Source organism: Numida meleagris, chromosome 4, assembly GCF_002078875.1.
Source record: "Numida meleagris isolate 19003 breed g44 Domestic line chromosome 4, NumMel1.0, whole genome shotgun sequence".
NCBI lineage: Eukaryota > Metazoa > Chordata > Aves > Galliformes > Numididae > Numida > Numida meleagris.
The window spans coordinates 35211034-35223340 of record NC_034412.1 but is presented as its reverse complement, the minus strand read 5'-3'; the positions used below and the strand labels follow the sequence as shown (position 1 = coordinate 35223340).

Here is a 12307-nt window from a genome sequence, read left to right as displayed (position 1 = left end):
TTTCTAAATGAACTGGGGTAAGATGCTGAATTTTAAAAGCAGCTAAATTTTTTCTTTTTTAATGAGTATATGTATATATACATGTATTTATATATACATTTATTTTTTATAGTACAACTATAGAATGGGAAAAGACAGTAAAATAAGATCAGTTAAAAATTGAACTTAACTTGTTAATTTTTCTAGCAGCCAAATATATTTTTGCTTTTGAAGGTGTTGCACAGATGTGCACGTGAACAGCTTTAGCGGGGCCTGCAAGTATGCCTAATGCATACGCTGACTCCAGTAGTAAAAGCTACTTTTCATGAAGGTTGAAAAGGGAGGAGAAGATGCCCCCAGTGGCTCTCCCTGTGGCATGTTTCTCAAACTAAATCTACTGTTCCAGTCAGGACCAGCATGGAAGAGCTCAGGCCTCAACTGGCAGTTCCTCCATAATGCTGTCAACACTGCCTGGTGTGCCGTGATCAGGAGTCTGCTGATGGGCTGTGATGAGGCTCTGAGCAAGTGTGTCGTTGGGGCCTCTAATGAAAAACAAAGGGTACACCCAAAGGTCATGAAGAAGGGGAAGGAAGGAGTGAATTTTATCAGTGGCAATCTCTGCCTGGAAGAGTCTGCTGTAATCCAGGCTGCATGTGAAAGGCTGTGAGTGTAACAGCAGAGGATCAAGGAAAAAATACTGCCTTGTCTGTTTCACCTTTCTCCAGCACAGAAAGAAAATCTCCATGGGTATCCTTTTTTCATGCAAGAATAATTTGTGATTGCTGTGATTTATGGGACAAAGAGGCTTAAACTGCTGACTTGAACAAAATTAGAATTGTCATACATATGCACTGATTGTCAGAGCACAGTCCACCCTTTGGGTGGTATATCATTCCTTAGAGATTTTCTGTCAGTGTAAAGCCTAACAGATTTTGAAACAGAGAAAAGTTTAAGATCTGATCCTTAAGTCATCATTCACAAGAGAAGGAACAGAAATGGGGCACTACACTTGAGAAATTAAAACCAAAGACCAGATTTTTAGAGGGGATTATGAAGCATTCGCATGCGTGGATTTTGGTTCACAAGGTGTTGTGTTCTGTGAATACTATTTCAGTACACATAAAAGTTGATGGCAGTTTCCTGTAAATTATTACAATTAATAGTTAACTAATTAACTTATATCCCTTCTAAAGATACTGTTATAAAGGCATATATGCAGCAAAATATCAAAATACATATGAATGACTTGAGAGCTGTTTGATAGTAAGACAGGGGTTTCTAACCTGTTTTGGTACTTATCAAAGGAAAAGTACATCACCTAACTAACGCATTTTGTTTTCGCTGGTGCTACTTAAATCAGGGTAGGATATGTCAAGGTAGATTCTCAGCACTTTCTATTTAAATTTAATTACTCCGATATAGTGGGTATTAAGGGAAAGTCTATAGAAGCCCAAGTTAATGAAATATCATACTTTGGCTTTTAGCAGCTTTCACACAAGACCAAAATATCAGGAAACAATGACAAAGGATGTGTAAGAAAGATGTTCATGAATTTGGTTATCTGACCTGCTTCTGTTTCCAGATGCAGACTTAAGTCTTTGTGATGAAGATCAAACTCATGTTAAGGTATGTGACTGGACTCCAGCAGCCATATTCTGCTGCCTAATTTGCAATGTTACAATACTCTCAACCAGGCCCAGCCTCAGTAATTCCAAAGGAAATCTCTCAATAAATCTCACTCTTCTTACCACTCTGTTCCGTGCATGACTTTTCAGCTTTGTGGAGCAGCCAGCAAGCATGAATACCCTCCTGCTCCAGCCCCAGATATTGAGCTGTGGCACCAGGACTCTTGTAAGTATGGCAACTCTATCACTAACTGGTTATGTGATGGATTTCAGAGTTAAGGTTATGGGATGTATGTCAAACACTCACCAGATAAACAGATGTAAGAAAATCAAGGAGCAAAGATATTTCTGACTGGTTGAGGACAGATAAGGAAGGTCATTTCTTAACGTAAGCTATGCATTGTAGACTGCGTTAAGTTTGTCCTCACCTCAAATATTACTGAAGTTTGGATACTTTGTTGCTTTATGAGTCTGATGGCAGCTACAGTGGAAGTAGACTACCAGTTTATCAACATAAATATGAAAAATGTCCTTGAATAGGTACCAAGATTGTTGAAGAGCTGTGGCTGTCTGGCCAAGCAGGTACCATACACATACATTCTCACACAGGCAAAATGATGTTGCAGAAAAATGATCACGTTTCCATGTACACTCTCACAAAAGCAAGGGACCAAGGCAGCCCTTAACTGAGAAGATAAGGAGTGCAAGAATGAATCAAGACGATCTTTTTTTTCAGTGATTTGTAAGCATCATGTTTCTGGATTTCACAAACAAAGATTAAAAGGTCTTTTAGAGGTTAATTGCAAAACCTAACATAAACAGGTAGTACTTTCTTGTTTAGATCATTTAAATTTTTTTTACTGTTCCCCAGGAGCTTCTGATGCAAAGCAGACTAATTATCACTCTGAAAGACAACAACAATTAAAAGAAAATAACCTCACAAAATATCAGCAAGTAATATTAAACAGGACCTTTAATGGCTACTTTTAGCTCCTTATGATTCATCACCTCCACACTTGAAACAGTTGAAACAGTTATCAGCAGAATAAATTCAGGAGTTTTACTTTTTTAAATACCAATAGGGAAAAAAGAAGTGAGCATTTCAGATGGGTGAAAAATAGCTGCCGTTAGCAGTTTTTTGTGCGAATCCAGTTAGGGTGCCCAGCAGTAAAATGCTGATAAGAGGGGGTTTTTTTTGTAAAGAAAAAAAAAAAAGTGAAGCACCCATTTTCACTCAATTTATATTTATGTATTCATGGACATAGTTAACGGAAGTCAGCAGGAAGGACGTGCTCCCACACTTTCTAAAAGTCAATAGGAAAGCAGTGCACAGAATGCAATTCCCTTTTGCATTAAACTTATTAAGTCAAATCAGTTTTTATGAGCACACAGGGCAGAGCTCTGGCGCTTAATTCCCTTCGATCTTGCACCTGGTAAATTCCATGTCCCACCGTGCTACCATGCAGTCTATTTTTAACAGCTCATTTGTTTGGACATCATTAAAAAGAAAATACTACAAGTTCTAGCAGTAATAAGGCACTACACTCCCTGTCAAGTTATTAACTGACTGCATAAACATACATTGAAAAAAAAAGAAAGGGAAATTCTAGTTAAAAAATAAAAATAAAAAACTGCCCAATTATTCTGTTCAAGAACATGAAGCAGACTACATACCTGATACTGACTAATGCGAAGCCATTTTGCAGGTTACTTTCACCAATTCTGGTGCTGAGTGCACCTTCCAGTTACCATGGCTGTTAAACATCGGTAGAAAGAGACTACAATGAAGTGATAGGTTTTTGAAGAAAAGCTCTTGTGACTGAGTCAATGAATTTGTCTCATCATTAGACTGATGCTAATGCAAAGTTATGTTTTACTATGACTAGCACACTGAAGGGTGCATTTCCTACTCATGGATCCTTATCCCACCTGATTGCAACTTAGAGGTGATACAGAGTGTTTTCTATACAGGTAGTGCATGTCTCCAGGATTAGGGTTTTCATGCTGTTTAAATTGTTATGTGATGAGAAAACATTTAGAATATTTCAATTATTGATCATGCTGTGATTGCATTTTAGTTATTTGAGTGTTGTTTGTTTGTTTGGTTTGGTTTTGCTGGAAAACTAGTAATTTAATGGTATTTAGGATGGGTTTGCTTTACTTGCAGCAGCCAGATTCACATTTGGATCCTTGTTTCTGGCTGTCTGTGGACCAAGGCTTTAAGTACCTTCCCAGACAAATGGATAAGGCCTTTGAGCCACTGATGTTATGGAGCCTTAGCATTCACAATAAATTGACTGACTAATTGCTCTGCATGGCTCAGTCAGGGAGAATGGTAGTTGCATTGCTGTGCCTGGAGCTGTGTGGATTTCATAATCCTAGGTAGAAATTTTTGTGGTTTTTGGCTGCAAGTCTGTGGATTATGGAAGCTGTCATAAGCCTTCAGTCTTCTAAGTGTGATGATCTTTTATCTCATTCTCTCCCCCTCTTAGTTTGTGATCTTCACACACAGCCTGTTGTGAGAGTCATAGAAAGAAATTTGATGTAAGAATTTGGACGAATGTTCTGCTTTCACCTCATCCAATGATGATGCGGAGCCCATACTTAAGGAACAGCATAAGAGCAGGGCTTGTACTGGATAAGCCTCCTCATACACCTTTCCCAGATTCTGGTAATCAGTGATTTAGGGACACCTGCAACAATATGTCTATTGAGTGTTTGGGGCAAACAGAAAAAAAAAAGGGTTGATAAAGCCATGTCAGTAGGGTTCACTAGGGTTTAGATTTCCATTTGGAAAGAAAAAATCCAGTCTTTATGGCTGATTTTTTATTAGTAAATTGGTGAATGAATGGTTATTGCTAACAATGATCTATTCAAGCAGATTTAAGTTGATGTTCCTGCAAGGGACGGCTTTACAAAGTATAAGCAGATGCATGAGAAATGCCTTCTCTTGAATATATATGCTTCAGTGAGTCTGAATCAGAATTATCAAATCTTTCAACAAACCCAAGCACTATGAGCAATATAGAGATACAATGCCACATAAATCTTTTTGTAGTTCATTCTCTTCATCAGAGTTTTTTGATAATGTAGCTTCCTGCTTTTATTTCTTGTGTGTATCATAATTTGGAAATCTGAATACAGGACAAGATTAGGAAAACTGTTGTACAAGCTTCCCCTTTGAACACTTGAACTGTTCAATGATGTACTCTAAAAATTAAGTAAATGTGGGCTTGGTGAATACTGTGTTCAAGTCGTGCTACCTGATGACACCTCCAAAGCACAGGGGTCAGATTCACCCAGAGAAAATTCTGCTTTGTAGCTTTGCCAATTGCCAACATAAAGCACTTCAGTAAAATGTAGGCGCTCTGAATCAGACTCATCAGCTATGCCTATGATTAACTATATCTGCCTTTATTACCCAGTAGGGATAATATGTCAGATTAACCTTTTCAGATGCAGGCTGTGTTAAGGAGAACCACTGCTTTTCTGAGGCTTGAAAAAATTGTTTTAAAATAGCTTTTCATGAAAATTTGTGAAGGCGAGGTTATGATATGGATTCCAGCAAGAGAAGTGAAGCATGGAACAAAATTATTCTAAATATGAGCCCAAAAGATCAGAATCTACCCACCTAATTTTCTGCAGAATAATCAAGTGCAGTTCAGGAAATGTCAGGTGTAATTGCCTCTTTCCTTCAAAATGCACATTTGTTTTATTCATCAGTTATAGAGCACATTTTGTTCTCATTGTTCTGTTCCATTTCTTTAACTCAGCCATATTTCTTACATCCTAGGCAGGATGAAGCTTCATTTTCGTGGGTTTTATAAGGAAATCTCCCATCCCCCCAATAAAATTTTGAAGTAATACATACTGCAAGAATAAACTGTACATGGAACACAAAAGGGAAAATACTATGTACATTTGGCAACAAGAAAACACAAAATGTGCTTCATAAATAACATTCTTAGATAAATATGCAAAGACTTTGGTAAAGTTTTCATGGAAATTATGAAATTAGTTAAACAAATAATTGATGAATTTGGAGCAGTACGTATGTTACTATTTGTTACTCTGTTTTTGTCCTAGACTTCATTTTGGAAGATCTGTCTTGTTTATTTTCTTTGTTTCTTTTGATATGTTCCTTATTTTCAGTTTTTTCATAAGGAGATAAATCAGTGAAGATTTTATACCTAATGTACTACTTATCTGAAAAAAAAGACCACAAAACCACAACACTTACTAAGAATCCTGGATATCATCATTTTTGATCAGCATGCTTAAAGCTTAGAAACTGTATTAGCAATGTAATTATGTACATGTAATAGCAACCTCAACCCCTAACATGCTAGTGAATACTTTTTTTTCCACTTCAACAGTTTCTTCAATCATTTTTTTCTTACTGCCTTGCTCAGTACAAGACTATGTATGACAAGGAAATGTATCATAATATCTACTATTAACATAATGCATACTGAAACACCAAAATGAAGACGTATAGCAACTAAGGCAACTTAAATTCTAGTTCAGCACACAAAATAGATAGAAGTGTGCTGTATCTACTCTTATTTTAAGCAGCAGGAGGTTCGTACCTATGCATGCACCTTTGCTTTCCTGAAGCAATCCATGTCACATGAGCTTGACCTTTGAATGCCAGTAGGTATGCTGAAGTCCTTTGTTTGTCTGGTGTTCGCTACAGTTTTTATTGGCTGATAGTGGAGGAGGATAAAAACTATCTGTAAAAGGACATAAAGCAAAAGAGCAAAACTATAAGGTGATCGGTACAGTGCACAGCAATACATATTTTTCTTAATAAATTTGTATATATATTGTGCATCAGAGGGAATGGAGACATCATACATTTTTTTGTTTGCCTTATTCTACAGCAAACTGCCATCATTGTGATGATCTCTTCTCAAGGCTGAGATGTAGACTTCAGCAGTGAAAATGCTACTGATCAGTTTTCCAAGTTGCTAACTGTATTGAGATTCTGCAAATGATTCAAGATCTAATATGTTGCCACCCCTGTTCTGAGATTGCAGTCTGAAGTCAATACTTTCATTTGATCAGCTGAGGGAATTCTGATGAATTCCACACATCAATATATCTTTTCCAATAGAAAATCTGATGTTTTTATTTCTTTCACTGATAAAGTAGGTCTTCTACTTCCATGGCTTTTTTAGTTGTATTTGTAGATAGTTGAGAACTTGTTTATTTTCCCATTTTTTAGCAGGTTATTTGTATCTGAACTTATTGCAACAGAGAAAACAAGACAAACAATAGCCCTAAAAGATGGACATTGAAAATAAAAAAGTTGTGTGCATGTTCTATGTCATATACAATCCTATCACAACATAAGAAGAACAAGTAAACTAGTTTTACATAAACCCAGTGGGTTCTCTAGGCAAAGTAGGGAGACTCCTTTTATGTCTGTAAGTGGGAAAGGTTGAAGTGAACACTTAGAATCCAACGATTTCTTGATGGAAGGTGATTGTTGTTATAATGCAATGATGAAAAGAAGAAAACATATTTGTAAAGCTGTTTTATTCTTATTATACTAAACTGAAAGCAATACTACTATCAAAATGTTTTCAAAATGCTACACTAAACTTAGATCATAAATCAATTGTTGAATTAATCTTAATTCAACAATAATTAATTATTAATTAATTAAGTAATTAATATTCCTAAATGCTGAACTGGTTAATTGAGTACAAATTTTCACTCAAAAAAAATCAGCTTAGTTCTACAGTGTTTCCTGGAGCTTAAGGACAGAGAAGATGATGAGTCCTCCATCCTCTATTTTATGAGGTACTTCTACTTCAAATCTATGCACTTTAGTTGGACTAGAGGACTTTACTCTTCCAGAAATATAAACTCAATATAAGCTCATAGAATCCAGTGATTATTTTAAGTGCCTTGGATCCTTGCTATGATTTATCACTGATCAGGAAATATATGCCCAGATGATCCCAATTTTGTTCTTGAGAGGAATAAAATCCCAATATCGTTGCCAGTTTGTCTTGGGGAATTTTTCATCTGATCTATGAGTGCAGTTCCGTGCATGTATAAGGCCACATCAGCGTAATATTAGGATGGATCTGTGAGCTTCCTCAGAGCACTGAGGAAGTGCTTCAAGAGTTGTGGTTATTTTATTTAGTGTTGACTACCAAGCCAATCATTTAGCATTGGAAATACAAGCAGAGGCTCAACTATCTTGGGATAAAGGAGGTAGCACTGTGCAGCCTAGGTCAGGTCAGGTTCATGTGAGGTAGTCCTTATCTTCAGGACAGGCAGTTCAAAGCCAGCAAATTGAAATTCAAGCTCTTTATGTGAAAGTGGAACCTGAGGTTTAGGTTTATGTCACCTAACTTTTGTTGTCATTGTCGTTTATAGTCGTAGGAGATAAATGGCCAAAGCTCAAAATGTCTTAAATCCAGCTCTGTGAGGAATGTGTGAACTGTCCTATAAAGATAATCTCTCTCTAGGTAGGAAAGGACTAGATCAGAATTTCTCTAATATCATTTAGATTAGACCCCTACAGCCAAGGCTTGGTTGTCTGAATCCTGTCCACTGCAGGAGCCAGCTGTCAATGTTGTTCAGCTGTGGAAAAAAGCTCCAGTTAAAGCAAGGAGGATCCTAAGATGTATTAAAAGAGGTGATTTCCAAGAATCCTCAGAACATGGAAAAGCAAGGTAAAAAATTATTTGAGTAAGCAAACACAGTGTCATCTGGATAAAAATTCTTGTCTGCACTATGTTGCCAGACTCTACTGAAAATTCAGTACCAAAAATCCCTTTTAATAATCAGGAAGAACTTCTTGTACTCTAGAGCTACATTAAAAAATAATTTATGACTGAAATCCTTACTCCATTTACAGACAAGACGGTCATATTGAAAGTTGGCTATTGTTTAAACTATGTGTCTACTTTAAATTTTCATTCTGGGAAAGGTAGTTTCAGATGAAAGTTAAATAAAATATGCCATTGTCAGTTTCACATTGAAAACCTATTGGCTCCTTCTTCATGTGATAAATCAATAACAAAGCATGTCTTAAGCTGTAATGCATTCTAACATCTATACCCCATTGTTTTTGAAAGCTACACAGCATAGTAGGTGTGGCCATCAGTCATACACCTGCATGCCCTGTGACTTGGAGTAGCGGAGAGAGGGAAGGCAATGCTGCCATTTCAAGAGAAAGAACAAGCAGTCCAATTATGTTAAACATGCAGATTGTGAGACTAAACTGCCAAATAAAGCAGCAGCATGAATGCCATGCACAGAATTCCTCTCCTCAGGGACCTACTTGTCTATCACAAAGAGATGTAAGGAGTTGCCTAGGCTTACTCTGAAGCTGACAAGTATTTATGGCAGTACTGACAAGGAGTTAGTTGGGAGTTTTCACATCTGTACTGCCATAAAATCAAGGGCAATCAAATATGTGGCAGTCAGCTGCTTGCTCTGAATCTCGCTATGCCCCACCTTTCCAAAATGGCTTCCTTTGGCATTGCAGGAAGAATGAGGTGATTCTCTCTTCAGAGTTTGCTGTTTGCTAATGAAACTGCATTTTCAGTACTTCTGAGGAATCTGTTTCTGATGACATCTACTTTTCAGTCACTTAAGTGCGGAGGACTGAAGCTGCCATCGCAGCACTGGGAAGCAAACAGAGGGATGGAGGAGCAACGGCTGTGGCCAGGGCAGGTGGCCAGCTGTGGATGAGATTGCCCTTAAGCGGTGTGGGGTAGGCAGGGGTGGAGAGAACCTTGTGGTATTTTTAGCGGGAAGGTGAAGGGCAGGGAGAACTTTGTGGAATTTTTGGCGGGAAGGTGAAGGGCAGAGAGAACCTTCTGGATGTTTTGGCGGGAGAGCGAGGGGCAGAGAGAACCTTCTATTAATCTCTGGGAGAGTGCACGGAGAACCTTCTGGAAGGTTTGCTGAGGGAAGGAAGAGAACCTTGTGGAGCTCTGCAGTGTGTGGGAGGGGGCAGCTCCTCTGCACAACATCTGGGGCTCAGGGGGCTGCAGGAGGCCCTGTGTGCACACAGCTGTGACAGAAACAGGGCACCTCCCCAAAGGAGCAGGAATTTCCCTGCCGAAAAACTGCTATCCATCTGTGAATTATGGAGAGTCCTAAAGGGAAAGGTTGCATCTTGTCGTGCACTGGTTTGCAGGAAGGTGAGATGCATTTTCAATGTTTTTGTCTCTTTTTGCCTTAAAAACTGGAGCTCTAAGTGTCCCCTGCTTAAGTATATAAATAGGGAAATCTTGTTCTAGACAGATTTGCAACGTGAGATCTTTCTGCTCTTACTTTGTGTGGTTGTTTTGAGGAAAGGTGAGGATAGATTTTCTTCAGGTCCTGAGGGCCTCAGGGTGCTGCACAGTGCCTGCCTGTGGGATGGGGTGTGCAGGGCAGCTCTCCACGGATCTGCACCTTCCCCACAGTGGCAGAGGACTGTCCATGTTAGCAGGGAGCTGGCATTGCCAAAGGGACAGCATCAAATGTGCGGCGTGATCACGGACGGCCATGCTGCAGGAGAGCTTCAGAGCTTCATGACTTCAGAGTCCTCCATTTTGTAACCTAGCAGCATATAAAAATGAGTACTTTTAATTCTCTCACTCTTTTATTTTTGTTTAAACCGTCTTCTAGAGTGAAAAAGAACCATCTGCCTGGTATATATTCAAGGATATATAGGTAGATAGTTGCTTTAGCTACAAGCCCAGCAGCATTTGTCAAGTTCCCTGAGCTGCTGAAGCACCACCCTCGCAGGGCAGCTCATTCTGCTGGCTGTTGCAGCCCAACCTGTCAGCTTGTTTTCCAGAGGCTCTTTTGCTACAAATAAGCTGCATCAGGAAGGAAGAGCTGAAATTTGCTCTATGGCATGGTGTGCCTATTGCTTTTGCAACGCTTGTCTTCCTCAGCAAATATTAGATACAAAATAGCAAAGGAAACTATTGTTCAGAATTAACAAGTGCTTAAAAATCTGCAGATTTGTAACTTTGTTTCTACCCCAATTTCGTACTCTTAGGGCTTCCAAAGTTTACAGGAGTGCTTATCGTGAGTGTTATCTGAGTGAATCATTTTTTTCTTTGAGTGCGAGGTGAGGGTTCACCTAGCGTTTACACAAATAGGTAAGGAATAGCTAACAGCATGCAAGGATTTTTCTGGATCATAGTGTGGCTGGTTTTCTTTTGTTGCTATTCATGACCCTTTGTTCTGTAGCCAAACAGTAGACCATCACATTTCAGGAAGCTCTGTAGAGGACAGCGTTACCTTGTTGCTACTTTGCTGATATCTTTCACGAGTAACCAAATCGCTGCCCTTTGGCCTATACAATTCATTTAAAGAGCTTAGTCTATCTGTGCAGACAGCAGTGGTCCTCGGATTTCTGTTCTTTCTGTTTACAGAATTAACGGTGTCTGACAAAGTTTGTGGATTTTGAACACTATGGTGCTCTTTCTTCACATTTGCTGGACATGTGCCTCAGGTGAATACACATCTGACATATCAAATGTAAAGCCTATAGAAAATCAATGTGTGACATACATGTTGTAATACCTAACATATATGGCATCTAAAACAAATTCTCAGGAGTTATTTTTTGTTTCCTTGAAATGAGTTGAATTTTTGACAGGGCTGGAGGCCACAGTTTGTATTCTGGTGCACAATACAGCAATGCACTGAAAGTTTTGTACACTGATTATTGATTCTTGTTATTCCCAGGCCATGAGTCATGACTGCATAAAAGCAAATATTTCATAGCAGCTAGACAGCAGTTGCCATACAAGATAGGTACCCTTATGTGTTGAGATTCTTGTGTCTCAAAGTACTGTCAGGTGATTTGATAAAACTGAATGTGCATTGTGGTGGTCTGTTTTACACAGTGATCATGACTATCTTTTTCTTCTCCCCTGAACTGTCTGTAAACTTTGGCTGATCTAGAAACAATCTTAATTTTATACTGAGGACTTTGATGTAATGATGACTTTGAGTGCTCCATGGTGGTAACAGCAGAAGAATTTGAGGCTGCAGGAACAAAAATATCAGCAACATCAAAAGCAAAATGTGCTTGAAAACCTCTTGTTCTGCCGTAGTTAGGATTAGTCAATGTGACACTGCTTTTTGGCCCAACATTTTGAAATGGATTTTAGTCATGTATTATAGAAGCTCTGGCGATGTCATCAAAGTCCACCAGAGAATGAGGAGATTACTCAAATGGTCTGGGCCTGGGGACTCAGTATAACACCATGACTTTCTCTGAGATTTGAATAGTTCTATAATGCCACCAGACTTATAATGCCAATGTTAATGTATTTTAGAGTTAGCATTTGTCCATGTTTTTTCCCTTTTGATCACACTGTGACATGCTTAGCCAACCTACAGTAGGGAGACTGCTTTAGCAGAGAGGTTGGACTAGGCGATCTCCAGAGATGCCTTCCAACCTCTGTGGTGCTCTGTGAACCTAGTGAATAAAGCAATTTTATTATATATGTCCAATTAAAGCTGCATGTGCCAAAAGTGTGTGACTAACTGTGCCTGCCAGTACTTAAATAGCGCGGGTGAGCTGCAGATAAGTAGGTACTTCAAAATGTGTAAAGCTCTTGATGTATCCTACACTAATAGATGCATGTGCAATTACTGTACAGCACTGACACTTTAGCAACAGAGCTTTGATCAAGGATAGAGCAGGTTCAGGTCCGGAGATACAA

General features: G+C 38.7%; 1 long non-coding RNA gene across 1 annotated transcript in view; it reads right to left on the bottom strand.

Moving 5' to 3' along the window:
• LOC110397751 overlaps positions 1-10248 on the bottom strand; it is a 36496-nt gene extending 26248 nt beyond the window's left edge. Inside the window, exons 1-2 of the long non-coding RNA XR_002437956.1 lie at positions 9084-10248; positions 6194-6337 (exon numbers count right to left, since the gene is read on the bottom strand). This is a non-coding gene — a long non-coding RNA (uncharacterized LOC110397751). The remainder of the gene's footprint in view (positions 1-6193; positions 6338-9083) is intronic.